Below are 13,263 nucleotides of genomic sequence, written 5' to 3' on the forward strand. Positions count from 1 at the left end.
GTAAGTAGCTAAAGAGGGCAGCACTGTGCTCTATAGATTAAAGATGGCGGATGACAGCTGCACGTGGATTTGTTTATCTCACGCTAGTGAGGTTAAGTTGGTAGCATTAAGGTTTAGGCCCGCCAAGATGGCAGCACTGACGATGACAGGTGACGAATTTTACATCTACTACGATAAAGAGGGCAGCACAGTGCTCTTTAGTTTAAAGATGGCGGATGACAGCTGTCAAAAAAGCACGTGGCTGTCAAAAAGCACGTGGCTTTGTTTACGACGCGCTAGTTAGGTTAAGTTGGTACTACTTAGGTTTAGGCCCGTCAAGATGGCAATACTGAGGTTAGCGATGCGTTGTTGTCTGTCAAAAAGCACGTGGCTGTCAAAAAACACGTGGCTTTGTTTACCTCGCGCTAGTTAGGTTAAGTTGGCACTACTGAGGTTTAGGCCCGTCAAGATGGCAGTACTGAGGTTAGCGATGCGTTGTTGTCGATGACAGCTGTCAAAAAGCACGTGGCTTTGTTTAGAAATTCAAATTTCCCGCGCGTGGTGGAGGAGACCTCTGGGAGGCCTCTGGCTGTGGTGGTGGTGGAGGAGGCATCTGGGAGGCCTCTGGCTGTGGTGGTGGTGGAGGTGGCCTCTGGGAGCCGGTGGGGGTGGTGGCGCCCGAACCCGCTTATTATACTACTAGTATTTTAAAGCTTCATTAGGGTTTTTAATGTTTTTTATATGATCCCAGTTTTCTCTTTCAAGCATTTTGTAGAGACTATGAAAGTCTGCTTTTGAGAAGTTGTGCATAATTCTTTCAGGGTTATCAATTTTATTCGTTTTATAACGAGTTTCAAAATCTATAAAGAGGAAAGGATGATGGAAATCTTCACTAAGCAACGGAAAATCATTTTTTGTAACGTTAACGTTAATTATATTGGTCAATATTAAGTCAAGTGTCCTTCCGTTATGGTTCTTAACACAGTTCATTGATTTAAGATCGTGATAGGAGGGACCTCCCTGCGTTAAGTCATATTGATTATCACTTATTGCTGGTAGGTTAAAATCTCCAGCTATTATTATCCTATTAAATTGAATATCTGGACATTCATCAAATAGTTCGTAAAGAGACAAGTATGTTTCCAGTTTAGAATTAGGCGGAAAATAAACTGTACTGATATAGTAAGTATAGCCCCCTATGTACACTTTTATGACAATATATTCTATATTTTCTCTTATAAATTCAATTCTATTAACGGTTAAATAATTCTTCACGGCAATTAAAACTCCACCTGCTCTAGCAAACTTTCGATCCCATCTGTACACATTATATCTGTTATCAAAAAGCTCACCATCGTATACATTCTCCTCCAAGCAGGTTTCTGTGAGGATGACAATGCCATATTCAGATGATAATATGTTGTTATAAAATATATTTGTTTTTGTGTTTAGACCTCGCACATTTTGATAGTATATTGAAATATATTTGCTACTAGACATACTGATGAATAATTAAAAAGTAAATTTGATAGACATCGTAAATTTTAAGACAAAGTGGCCATGCTTTAACTGATTTTACCGTATAAACATATCTATCATCCACTTGCTTTTTCAACTTAATTGCACCTGACCTGTCAACCCACACATAGGCATATTTTTTCCTTCTTGATTTTTCTAGCTTCGGAGAACAACTTCCTTCTGAGTACTGTTAAACTATGGTTTACGTAAATAGGGTCCCTGAATGTGAATCCAATGTCCGCTGTGTTCAAATTCCTCTTTACCTTACGTCGTTCCATAAAATTGTCCTTATCAATACGTCTAACAAATTTTACTACTATTCCAGCATTTTTTTGGTGTTGAGACTTCTTCAGCCGATGACAGGTGTCGATCATTTGATCGTGGATGTCCAGATCCAGACTGCGACCCACCGTTTTAACAATATCAACTGTGTTTTCATTCGCAACTTCCGGGATCCCATGAATTTCCACAGTGTTCCTTCTCCCATATTGTTCAAGATCATCGATCAGCATTGTTGCATCAGCTAACTGTTTCTTGAGATGAGAGTTTTCATTCTTGAGTTCTGTTATTGTCTTCATGCAATTTTCGATCATCTGATATTGCTGTTTAATCAGGAGAGCGTTCTCGTCTAGCTTCTCATGAGCTGGATTTAATGATTTTCCCAAGTCACCTTCAATTATTTTTGTTTGTTGTTGTAATTCCATCATAGTGCCCCGAACAGATGTCAAACTCTTCACCTCACTGTTAATTTCCACGAGAAGACTGAACATTGGCTCCAAGTTGGGAGTATCATTTACAACACTTTCTTTGTCTGTGTACTTCGTTGTTAAGCATTTTTACAATACCTTTTCTGTTTAATAAGTTTTGAGAGTTCACCTTCGTCCTTGAAGCCTGCACAAGTACTATGGAACCAGTTGCTGCATAGCCCGCACTTTATTTTTCCAAGTGTATCCTGACGTAAGATGCTCTTAGAACACACAACGCACACACTCATAGTGCTTCCCTCTGTGGATGCCACGTACTCCTACTCTGATATCCTAGCGCTACTGGTGAAACGGAGTGTTACTACGAGCGCGCAGTAACACGGTGCAAGAGTTGGCAGTTCTGCACTCTAAAATCGTCTTTCACTTGTCACCGTTAACAAACACTCGAAACGGCACTGACTGATTCTTAACAACAGTTTTAAATTAATACTCTGTTATATACTACAAGTAACACACTTTTGTAATTACGTACCTTGTCTTTGGAACTTATTTATAAGGTTAAGACGAGTCGCTCTCCACCGTAGCGCTTTCTTCACTGTTATACTTTCACAAAATACGGAGTCGTACTAGCACTCGTCCACTCACTCACTCATTGTTGTTATGTGTTGTTGGTGTGTGTGTGTCATGTTTGCAAGGTATCGCCCTGCGAGGTGGATATTCTGCTCCAGGTATAGTGTCTGCTCATCGGGTGATGTACCCGGTCCCAGGTTGGATGTACTGTCCGCTGTGATTTTTCCGACCTCGTGCGGCGATCAGTTTGCGTTGGAACCTGCCCTCTATGCGGTACACTCCGCGTCCGCAATGCAGTATTGCCGTCTGAGCGCGCCGCGCTCAACGGTGTCATTACAGACTGGGGGTAGCCGGCATAGAGGCCTTTCTCCCTTTGAGGGTCTCGGTTGTGGAGCCGATGACCGGTGAGTTGTGTTTGGTGAGGGGGGGAAGTGACACTCTGACAAGAACGTAGTGGTGCTGGTCTGGTTTGCTACCAGCTCTTGGAGTACCTGGAGTTCGTGAGAGCGCTTGGAGATCTGCGCTTGGTTCACGTCCGGCGAAGTGAGGCCCGCTACTTGGGTAGAGTGCTGTGATAATAGCTGCTCCTCCCTAGCGGCTATTTCTGGAAGTTCTCGGCGCACGAAGGTTGCCTGTGAGGTCCCAGGCTCACTGACAAATTGCCCTTTCGAAAGTTTGCTCCTTTGGAAAGAATGAGCCTGGTCCTGTGTGTGTATCTGTGGGGGCAAGAACTAGTGAACGCGGGGTCCCTGGCTCACGGCAATCCTTATCCAACTCTAGGCACCGAGAAGCGGTAGCCGGTTGGGACGAGTGTGTGTCCATCTCGAAGGTCTTGACGTTCTCGTGGTAGGACGAGCAGTTGAGAGGAGAGAGAGAGCGGAGCGAGAGGCACGTACGTCCTTTCACTTCCACGGTCAAGCTCGTCCTCTACGGTCCGCTTTTTATATTCCGTGAGGCCAAGGTTATTCGCCACGTCACGAGGAGAAATGTTGTTCCTTTCTCGCATATATCTCTTGAACGCCTTGATGGAATTTATTGAGATTGACGTATGTTTGCCTTCAGAACACTAGCTACTCGGCGAGGTATGTCCCATTTCTGTATCTTTATCGGTTAAAAAGTTGGAATTTTTCCAGTACATTCGAGAGAAAGGCATACAACACGTGGCACTGACGTCACCTGCAGATTAATCGCACGTGACGTGTCCTGCTTGCCACGAGAAACTTCGTACCGAGCTCACATAAGATGTCGGGTACATGAACACATATTACTGCCGCTCTTTTCCAAATATTCCGGCAACTTTAAAATAATTTACCTGCCTAAAACAGTTCCTGGTACAATATATATCAGAAAATAAAAAAAGGTCCAATAATACTGCCTTCAGGAATTCCCCTCTTAATTATTACAGGGTCAGATCAAGCTTGGCCTACTATAATTCTCTGAGATCTATTATTTTAGAAATGTAGCAACCCATTCAGTCACTCTTTTGTCTAGTCCAATTGCATTAATTTTTGCCAGTAGTCTCCCATGATCCACTCTATCAAATGCTTTAGTAAGGTCAATCGCGATACAGTCCATTTGACCTCCAGAATCCAAAATATCTGCTATATCTTGCTGGAATCCTACAAGTTGAGCTTCAGTGGAATAACCTTTTCTGAAACCGAATTGCCTTCAATCGAACTAGTTATTAATTTCGCAAACATATCTAATATAATCAGAAATAATACCTTCCCAAAGCTTACATGCAACGCATGTCAAACTTACTGGCCTGTAATTTTCATTTTTGTGTCTATCACCCTTTCCTTTATACACCCGCCATTCATTTGGTTTAGCTCCTTCAACCAAACAATAATCAAATAAGTACTTCAGGTATGGTGCTATATCCCAACCCATTGCCTTTAGTATATACCCAAAAATCTTATCAATTCCAGCCGCTTTTCTAGTTTTCAACTTTTGTATCTTAAGGTAAATATCATTGTTGTCATATGTAATATTTTTTACCTCTTTCGCATTAGTCATCTACTCTGTCTGGACATTTTCCTTCTAACCAACAATCTTTACAAACTGCTGACTGAATACTTCTGCCTTTTGAAGATCCTCACATGCACACTCCCCTTGTGCATTAATAATTCCTGGCGTATCCTTCTTGGAACCTGTTTCTGCCTTAAAGTACCCATACATACCCTTCCATTTTTCACTAAAATTTGTATGACTGCGAATTATGCTTACCATCATGTTATCCTTGATGATGATGATGATGCTTGTTGTTTAAAGGGGCCTAACATCGAAGGTCATCGGCCCCCATGTTATCCTTAGCTGCCATCTTCGCTAGATTCAATTTCCTAGTTAGTTCTTTAAATTTCTCCTTACTTCCACAGTTCATTCCAATCTGCACCTCCTTCTTAGTCTCTGTATTTCCCTATTATAATAAGGTCGATTTCTACCATTCCTTACAAATTTTTAAATTTCTTAACAATTAATTTAAACCTATCCCAGAGTCTGTTTACATTCTCATTTACCGCTTTCCACCGATCATAATTACTTTTTAAAAACTGCCTCATGCCTGCTTTATCAGCGGTATGGCACCACCTAATAATCCTACTTTTAACACCTTCCTTTCTATCACATTTATTTTTAACTACGACCAAAACAGCTTCGTGATCACTAATACCATCTATTACGTCGATTTCTCTACAGAGATCATCTGGCTTTATTAGCACCACGTCCAGGATATTTTTCCCTCTAGTTGCTTCCATCACTTTCTGAATCAGCTCTCCTCCCCGTATTAGCTTATTTGCCATTTGTTGGTCATACTTCCTGTCGTTCGCATTTCATTCGCAATTGACATTCGGTAAATTCAGATCTCCCGCTAAAATCACATTCCTTTCCATGTCGTTTCCCGCATAGCTGATTATCTTATCAAACAATTCTGAATCCGTGTCAGCGCTACCCTTTCCTGGTCAGTTCACTCCAAGGTATAATTACAGTGACTGAGAATGAAAGAACTGCAGTTCATGCATTTTTGAGATTTCTCTGTTAATGTTTAGCATACTTCTCCATATTAATTACGGGACTGTATTCTCTAACCGCTCTGTACGAAGAGTAAAATACCTTTGTCCGATGCTCCGACTTCTTGACAGGCGACACGCACTTCTAGCAACATCGCTGGACACAAGACAAGATAAGCGCCGTACTCTCGTGTTTTGAAGTCATGGCCCCTTCCACCGACGCGGGGTACATCACCGGCTAACAAAAATGTATTTCAGAGAGGAACCTGTTAATGGTTCGCTGTAATTTCCTAGCTTCTACCATAATGCTGAATTAATGTATGATTGTGCTTGGCTGTATAAATCGATGTCTTAGCACGGAAGAGTTACAATCCAAAATGCACGATTTTCAAGAGAAGAGTTTACAGTTTTAGGAGTTTATATCATAGGCTCTCAAAAATAGACGTGTTATATAATTTGTATTAAAATTCGTGTGTACACTATCCTTAAATGATTATTATAATACGGAAAAGATTTGCAACACATAATGCAATTTTTCCGAATTAAGAAAAGCGACAAATTTCAGAACAATGAAAACCCTTTGAATTTTTGCTTAAACGAATGCATTAGATGCTGTGTTGTTACATTTTGGGAGGTTGCAGAGGTCGAAATATGCTAAACATTAACAGAAAAATCTCAAAACTGATTTTCATGAGTTGCAGCTCTTTCATTCTCAGCCACTATAAATATACCTTGGCTGATTTGCCTCTTTATTTCACCCATATCGGGTATCCGTGTTAGAGAGAAAGAATGTTGTTGGGTTTTCCAATTTCCCCCCTCATAATTGGCAATAATATTTCCCCGAAAAAATTGACCAAGCTTGCGTTATTACATTACTGTGTCCGTCTCGCCTGCGCGTTTCTCCCTCACACCGCGCCCTGTTCTTTGACTACCTCGCTCGTAGTGGGCTTCTGGTTTATAGACCGGTAAACGTAATCGGCGTGCTCCATATTAGATCCTGGGATCGTTGTCTGGTATGGTTTAATGTGTTCATTAAATTTCTGTAGATGTGACCTCATTTTCTTTCGCTGAATAACGAAATTCGCTTCCTTTGCTTCCATCCAATTTTGATGTTGCTTCTTAGTGAGGACATCCGCACTGAATTTTCCGCGTGTCTTGGGGCCCTGATACAACTATGCAAGATACCACTTCATCGTGTAGTGAGAGGATGTGGCACTTGGCTTAAAGCTACGTTGTATTACGCAGATCATAGCGCTGGAGAGTCAGCTACCATTACAATCGTTCAATACCTGAGTTCCATCCCCGGCGTATCAATAACACGGAAACATATACAAGTTTGTTGTGGAAATATATGCCCAAAATTAGAGATGATATGAAAGATGAAACGAAAATATTAAAATGTAGAAAAATTGCACAGCGTATTGTTCATCCTGCTTACTACTTGAAGCACGTGAGTTAGAGCTCACTTGCATTACGCAGAGCATTATAGTAAATTCACGCAAGCCATTTATTCATTAAATTCTGAAACTTCACTGCCATTTACAATAGTACAACCCATGAGTTCAGAAAATTTGTATGATAAAGATCGATTATGGAAATTTGCCATAACCTATAACGCGACTGGTTTCATCTGGTATTCTAGAAACATAATGTGAGAAAGTAGTAAGAAATAACACGACACCGGAAGTGACAAATTTTTGAACTGTTGTGCCATGTGGCCAGAGCATAAACAAACTCCTGAATTAGCGTAATGTACCTGTCACCTTCATAAATTTAATTGTAGTATGAATCTTGTCTTGGTGTTAACACAGGAGTTTTCTCTGATAATATACCTAAGTTCGTGGTTATATATCGCAATTCCCAACTATGATGTAGAAGATCACTGTGATACCGCTATGAATTCGAGGACTGGATGAACAAGGTCCGTAGGAATAAAATGTAAGAATAATTTATCGAGATATTTCCCATACTTGCAAATCTTCTGGAGGGTGTTCCGGAGTTCACTAAACTCTCCATGGACCACCCAAGTCGCAGATAACCTGAATGTTTAGGTAACCGATCAACTGATTCAAGAGGGAATGAGTTATTTGACCTTGGATATTTTGCAGTGAAGTTATGCATTTTCATCGTCTACGAATGTGTAGCCACAGGAGTAATATTCAATGGACGGAACATACGAAGCCGATGAGCCTGCGTAGTTCATTCTGGTGCACCTAATCTGGAACTCAGTGCTGTATATGATATAATTTATCGGCTGTTTTTTATTTTAGTAGGAATTTTGTCTGATTTGCTTGCATAAGAGACATAGTATCTACCTTGTTTGTATTAGGCCTTGTTCTTTAGATTAAAATAGCATTAGCTTTTTGATTATCAACCTATCACTGTGATTTAATAAGTGTTTTAATTCAAACATTTCAGGTAGCCACAAAAACAGGTCACTCCAGCCCACTATAACAGCAATGAGAAGATTAATACAATTATGTATATTTCTTTTAACACTGTTAAATATTTTTCCGGGCTTCAAGCCCCGGACGGTTGAGGCGCTGGCCTTCTGAACCCGACTTGGCATGCTCCATCCTTGGTCAGTTCGGTGGTATTTGAAGGTGTTCAAATACATAAGCCGCGTGACGTTAGATATTCTGACACGGAAAAGTACTGCGAGAGTAAATTCCATCACTTCGGCGTCTATGAAAACCATAAAAGTAGTTAATATTACTATTAAAATTACATGGATAAATTATAGTTGACCACGGAGCCCGGAGTTGAGATACCAAACCTGCAAACTCTTGATCAAATCCGAATAGCTGGCGACTCTGGTCATAAATATAAACTTTATTCCTACAGTTCTGTACGAGGAGATTTGATTAAGCGGCAGATCGTAGGCTTGTTTAACATTCAAGCTGACAGCTACTGGAAATTAGTCAGATGTCGAAGGAAAGAACAGGATCGGTTTCGTGAGAATGGATAAAATGGACACTTTCTTTCCTTTCATCTTGGATGTTAGGATAAAAGCCTGCCACTGCATGTTTCATACGGCCACTGTGCAGTTATGGTGTGACCGGGTTTTACACTGAGAAATATGTGTGCAATTAGTTCTGTCTAGAAAGAAATTCCAAACGCGATATTTTCCTTTTGTGCTAGAGTTTTAAGTCTTGCTTTGAATCTGATTTATGTAGTTTTAAAGTGTTTCCGCAGTATTTTTCGCAAGTTGCTTTACGTCACCTTATGGCGACGATAGGAAAGGAAAGGACTAGGATGGGAAGGAAGCGTCAGTGGCCCCTTCATTTGCTTTGTGTGAAAATGGAAAACTAGGAAAACCATTTTCAGGGCTGACGACAGTGGGGTACGAACCCACTATCTACCGACTACTGGATACTGACCGCACTTAAGCGACTGCAGCTATTGAGCTCGGTGAAAACATGTGTTTCCATTTCGACAGTAATTGTTGCAATTTCAGTTCTTTATATATTTGTGTAAAATGTCTGCACGTTAAAGGATCCCTGGCATTATCGCTGTCCCCAAGAGCTTTCCTCTGGTTGTGATGTCTTAACTCTCTTGGTGCCAGGCGGTAGTGCGAGCTCCGCCCTTTAAATTTCCAGAGCCGATCTGGTCGGCCGTTAACAATCCAGTCGGAAGTTGCCAGAGACGATTACATCGGCCGGCTTACAATTCTGTAATATACGTAATTTTGAGGCAACCTATAGTGGAGTGCATACTTTTGTTACAACCTGTAGTAAAGTGGCTACACGTTCTTGTGTGCCTGGCCTTGCTTTGGCAGTTCTAAGAGGGTGTTATACCTTTCACAAGAGTCGTTTCCTGTGTTTACAAATACCGCTAACCGGTCAGTAAGAGATTGCTCCTTGCAGTGAGTGGATGTGTGACAGGAAAATGGCATGTTATTCACGTGATCATTTTTCAGCAGGTATTGATGACAATAAATTAATGCAGTATTTAGAACAGTGCGAAGTTAACGCTGATGATTTATCGGATAGCGATAGGGAATTTAGTTCAGGGAGTAGCGATGAAATTATACCAGACACGTCCGCGGAATCACCGCAGCTAAAGAAGAGACGTTTAATTGTATCTAACAGCACTAAAGCTACTCTGAATATGGTGGTAGATGAAACTAGTGATAACGAATATGATGATGTCTCTGGAGAACATTTTGTGGAAATTTGTCCCAATGAACTCGACAACATTCCTCAACCTCCTGTCTCCTTCAAGGAAGTTCTTGGACATAAACATGCCCTACCGTCTGATTTTCCGCCCATATCACACTTCAGTTTACTTTTCACTTACTCTCTGCTAAACCTTATAGTCACATATAGCCCTCTATCATTACCTAAATGCCGCCGCCGCCGCCCGCGGGAAATTTGAATTTTGGCGGGAAATTTGAATTTTGGCGGGAGATTTGAATTTGTAAACAAAGCCACGTGCTTTTTGACAGCTGTCATCGACAACAACGCATCGCTAACCTCACTGCTGCCATCTTGACGGGCCTAAAACTCACTAGTACCAACTTAACCTAACTAGCGTGAGGTACACAAAGCCACGTGTTTTTTGACAGCCACGTGCTTTTTGACAGACAACAACGCATCGCTAACCTCAGTACTGCCATCTTGACGGACCTAAACCTCAGTAGTGCCAACTTAACCTAACTAGCGCGAGGTAAACAAAGCCACGTGCTTTTTGACAGATTTGTAAACAAAGCCACGTGCTTTCTGACAGCTGTCATCGACAACAACGCATCGCTAACCTCAGTACTGCCATCTTGACGGGCCTAAACCTCAGTAGTGCCAACTTAACCTAACTAGCGCGAGGTAAACAAAGCCACGTGCTTTTTGACAGCCACGTGCTTTTTTGACAGCTGTCATCCGCCATCTTTAAACCACAGAGCACTGTGCTGCCCTCTTTATCGTAGTAGATGTAAATTTCGTCACCTGTCATCGGCAGTGCTGCCATCTTGACGAGCCTAAACCTTACTGCTACCAACTTAACCTCACTAGCGTGAGATAAACAAAGCCACATGCTTTTTGACAGCCACGTGCTTTTTTGACAGCTGTCATCCGCCATCTTTGAGCACTGTGCTGCCCTCTTGCGTCACCTGTCATCGGCAGTGCTGTCATCTTGGCAGGCCTAAACCTTAGTGCTACCAACTTAACCTAACTAGCGCGTGGTAAACAAAGCCACGTGCTTTTTTGACAGCTGTCATCCGCCATCTTTGAGCACTGTGCTGCCCTCTTTATCGTAGTAGATGTTAAATTCTTCACCTGTCATCGGCAGTGCTGCCATCTTGGCAGGCCTAAACCTTAGTGCTACCAACTTAACCTTACTAGCGTGAGATAAACAAAGCCACGTGCAGCTGTCATCCGCCATCTTTAAGCTATAGAGCACAGTGCTGCCCTCTTTAGCTACTTACTTTTCAAATGTGGTGGCGGATAATTTGAAAAATGCTTTTTGACAGCAGCCATCTTTGAGCACGGTGCTGCCCTCTTTAGCTACTTACCTTTGAAATGTGGTGGCAGGCAATTCCACATGACAGCAGCCATCTTTGAGCACCGTGCTACCCTCTATGTGGTGGCGGCAAATTGAAAAATTCCACGTGCTCTTGTTTGGAAACAAACTCACGTGCTTTTTTGACAGCTGTCATCTGCCATCTTTAATCAACAGAGCACAGTGCTGCACTCTTTAGCTAGATACCTTTGAAATGTGTTGGCGGCAATTTGAAAAATTCTATGTGCTCTTGTTGGGAAACAAAGCTACGTGCTTTTTTGACAGCTGTCATCCGCCATATTTAACCAACAGAGCACTATGCTGCGGGCAATTTCGTCAGCTGTCATCCGCCATCTTTCATCCAGAGAGAACAGTGCTGAACTCTATGTGGTGGCGGTAAATTCCACGTGCTTTACAAACCTATGCGCTTTTCTGTCATCCACCATCTTTAATCCAGAGAGAACAGTGCTGCACTCTATGTGGTGGCGGCAAATTCTACGTGCTCTTGTTTGGAAACAAATTCTACGTGCTCTTCAGCTGTCATCCACCATCTTTAATCAAGAGAGCACCGTGCTGCCCTCTTTGTGGTGGCGGATAATTTGAAAAAATTCAGCAGCCATCTTTAATCCAGAGAGAACAGTGCTGCCCTCTTTAGCTACTTACCTTTGAGGCGGTTAATTTGAAAAATTCTTTTCGACAAGCAGCCATCTTTAATCCAGAGAGAACAGTGGTGCCCTCTTTAGCTAGTTACCTTTGAGACGGCTAATTTGAAAAATTCAGCAGCCATCTTTAATCCAAACAGATGAATATAAAAAGCAGACTCAGTGGATTGAAAACAATTTAGGTTTGAAGTGGGAAGAAAAAGGAATACCTGCCCTCTTTAGCTACTTACCTTCGAGGCGGTTAATTTGAAAAATTCTAGCTGCCATCTTTAATGAAAAGAGCATCGTGGTGCTATCTTGCGAGTAATATTTTACGTCACAGCTGTCATCCACCATCTTGCAATGCTAACCTTAGTGCTGCCCTCTTTAGCTACTTACCTTCGACAAGCTGTCAACCGCCATCTTGCATCGCAAACCTCAGTGCTGCACTCTATGTGGTGGCGGATAATTTGAAAAAATCTTTTTGACAAGCAGCCATCTTTAATCAACAGAGAGAACAGTGCTGTCATCTTTAGCTACTGCCATCTTACATCGCTTACCTCGCTGCTGCACTCTATGTGGTGGCGGTTAATTCGAACAAGTTTAATCACGCATCGGGCAAGCTAGAGTAAGCACGTGCTGCTGTGATGACGTCATTGTGCATGTTTAAACCCGTTCGTTGACTAAAAGCTTTAGTCGTCGAGAAACAGTGATAGAGTGTAGAGTGCAAACATGACGAAAACATTAATAGTTGATGTGCAAGGCTTTAAAGTAAACGGAAACAAATTTGTGTTTAAAGAGGTGGCTGTGTTAGATTGCAGTGTGTTGTGGGCTCCAAAAATTGTTAGTTTAGTATTTAGTCCACCGTTCCCTTACTGTTTGCAAACAGATGAATATAAAAAGCAGACTCAGTGGATTGAAAACAATTTAGGTTTGAAGTGGGAAGAAAAAGGAATACCTTATCGTTTTCTACCTTTAATGATGAATGCACATATGTCAAGAGCAGATCTTGTTCTTTTAAAGGGTTGTGAAAAGAAAGAATGGTTGCGTGATTTTCTACCATCATCATGTGAAGTTATCGACATGCATGAATTGGGGTGCCCATCATTTAAAACTCTTCCGAAAGAGCATAGCAGAGAAACAAGTAAACAGTCTTTACAACATGTAGGTATGCTCTTTGATTGGTTGTGTCGCAGTGCATGCCGGGAAGTGAACAACATATGTAAACTGCAGTGTCGAAATAACCTTAGTGTAAAAGAAACATTTGTAGAGTAAATACATCATGTCATTTCTAACAGATACTAAGTTTAACGCAGTTGAAAAGGCGATCGTAAAGTTTTATGCATGCAAAAA

This window comes from Anabrus simplex, chromosome 13 (genome assembly GCF_040414725.1).
Source record: "Anabrus simplex isolate iqAnaSimp1 chromosome 13, ASM4041472v1, whole genome shotgun sequence".
NCBI lineage: Eukaryota > Metazoa > Arthropoda > Insecta > Orthoptera > Tettigoniidae > Anabrus > Anabrus simplex.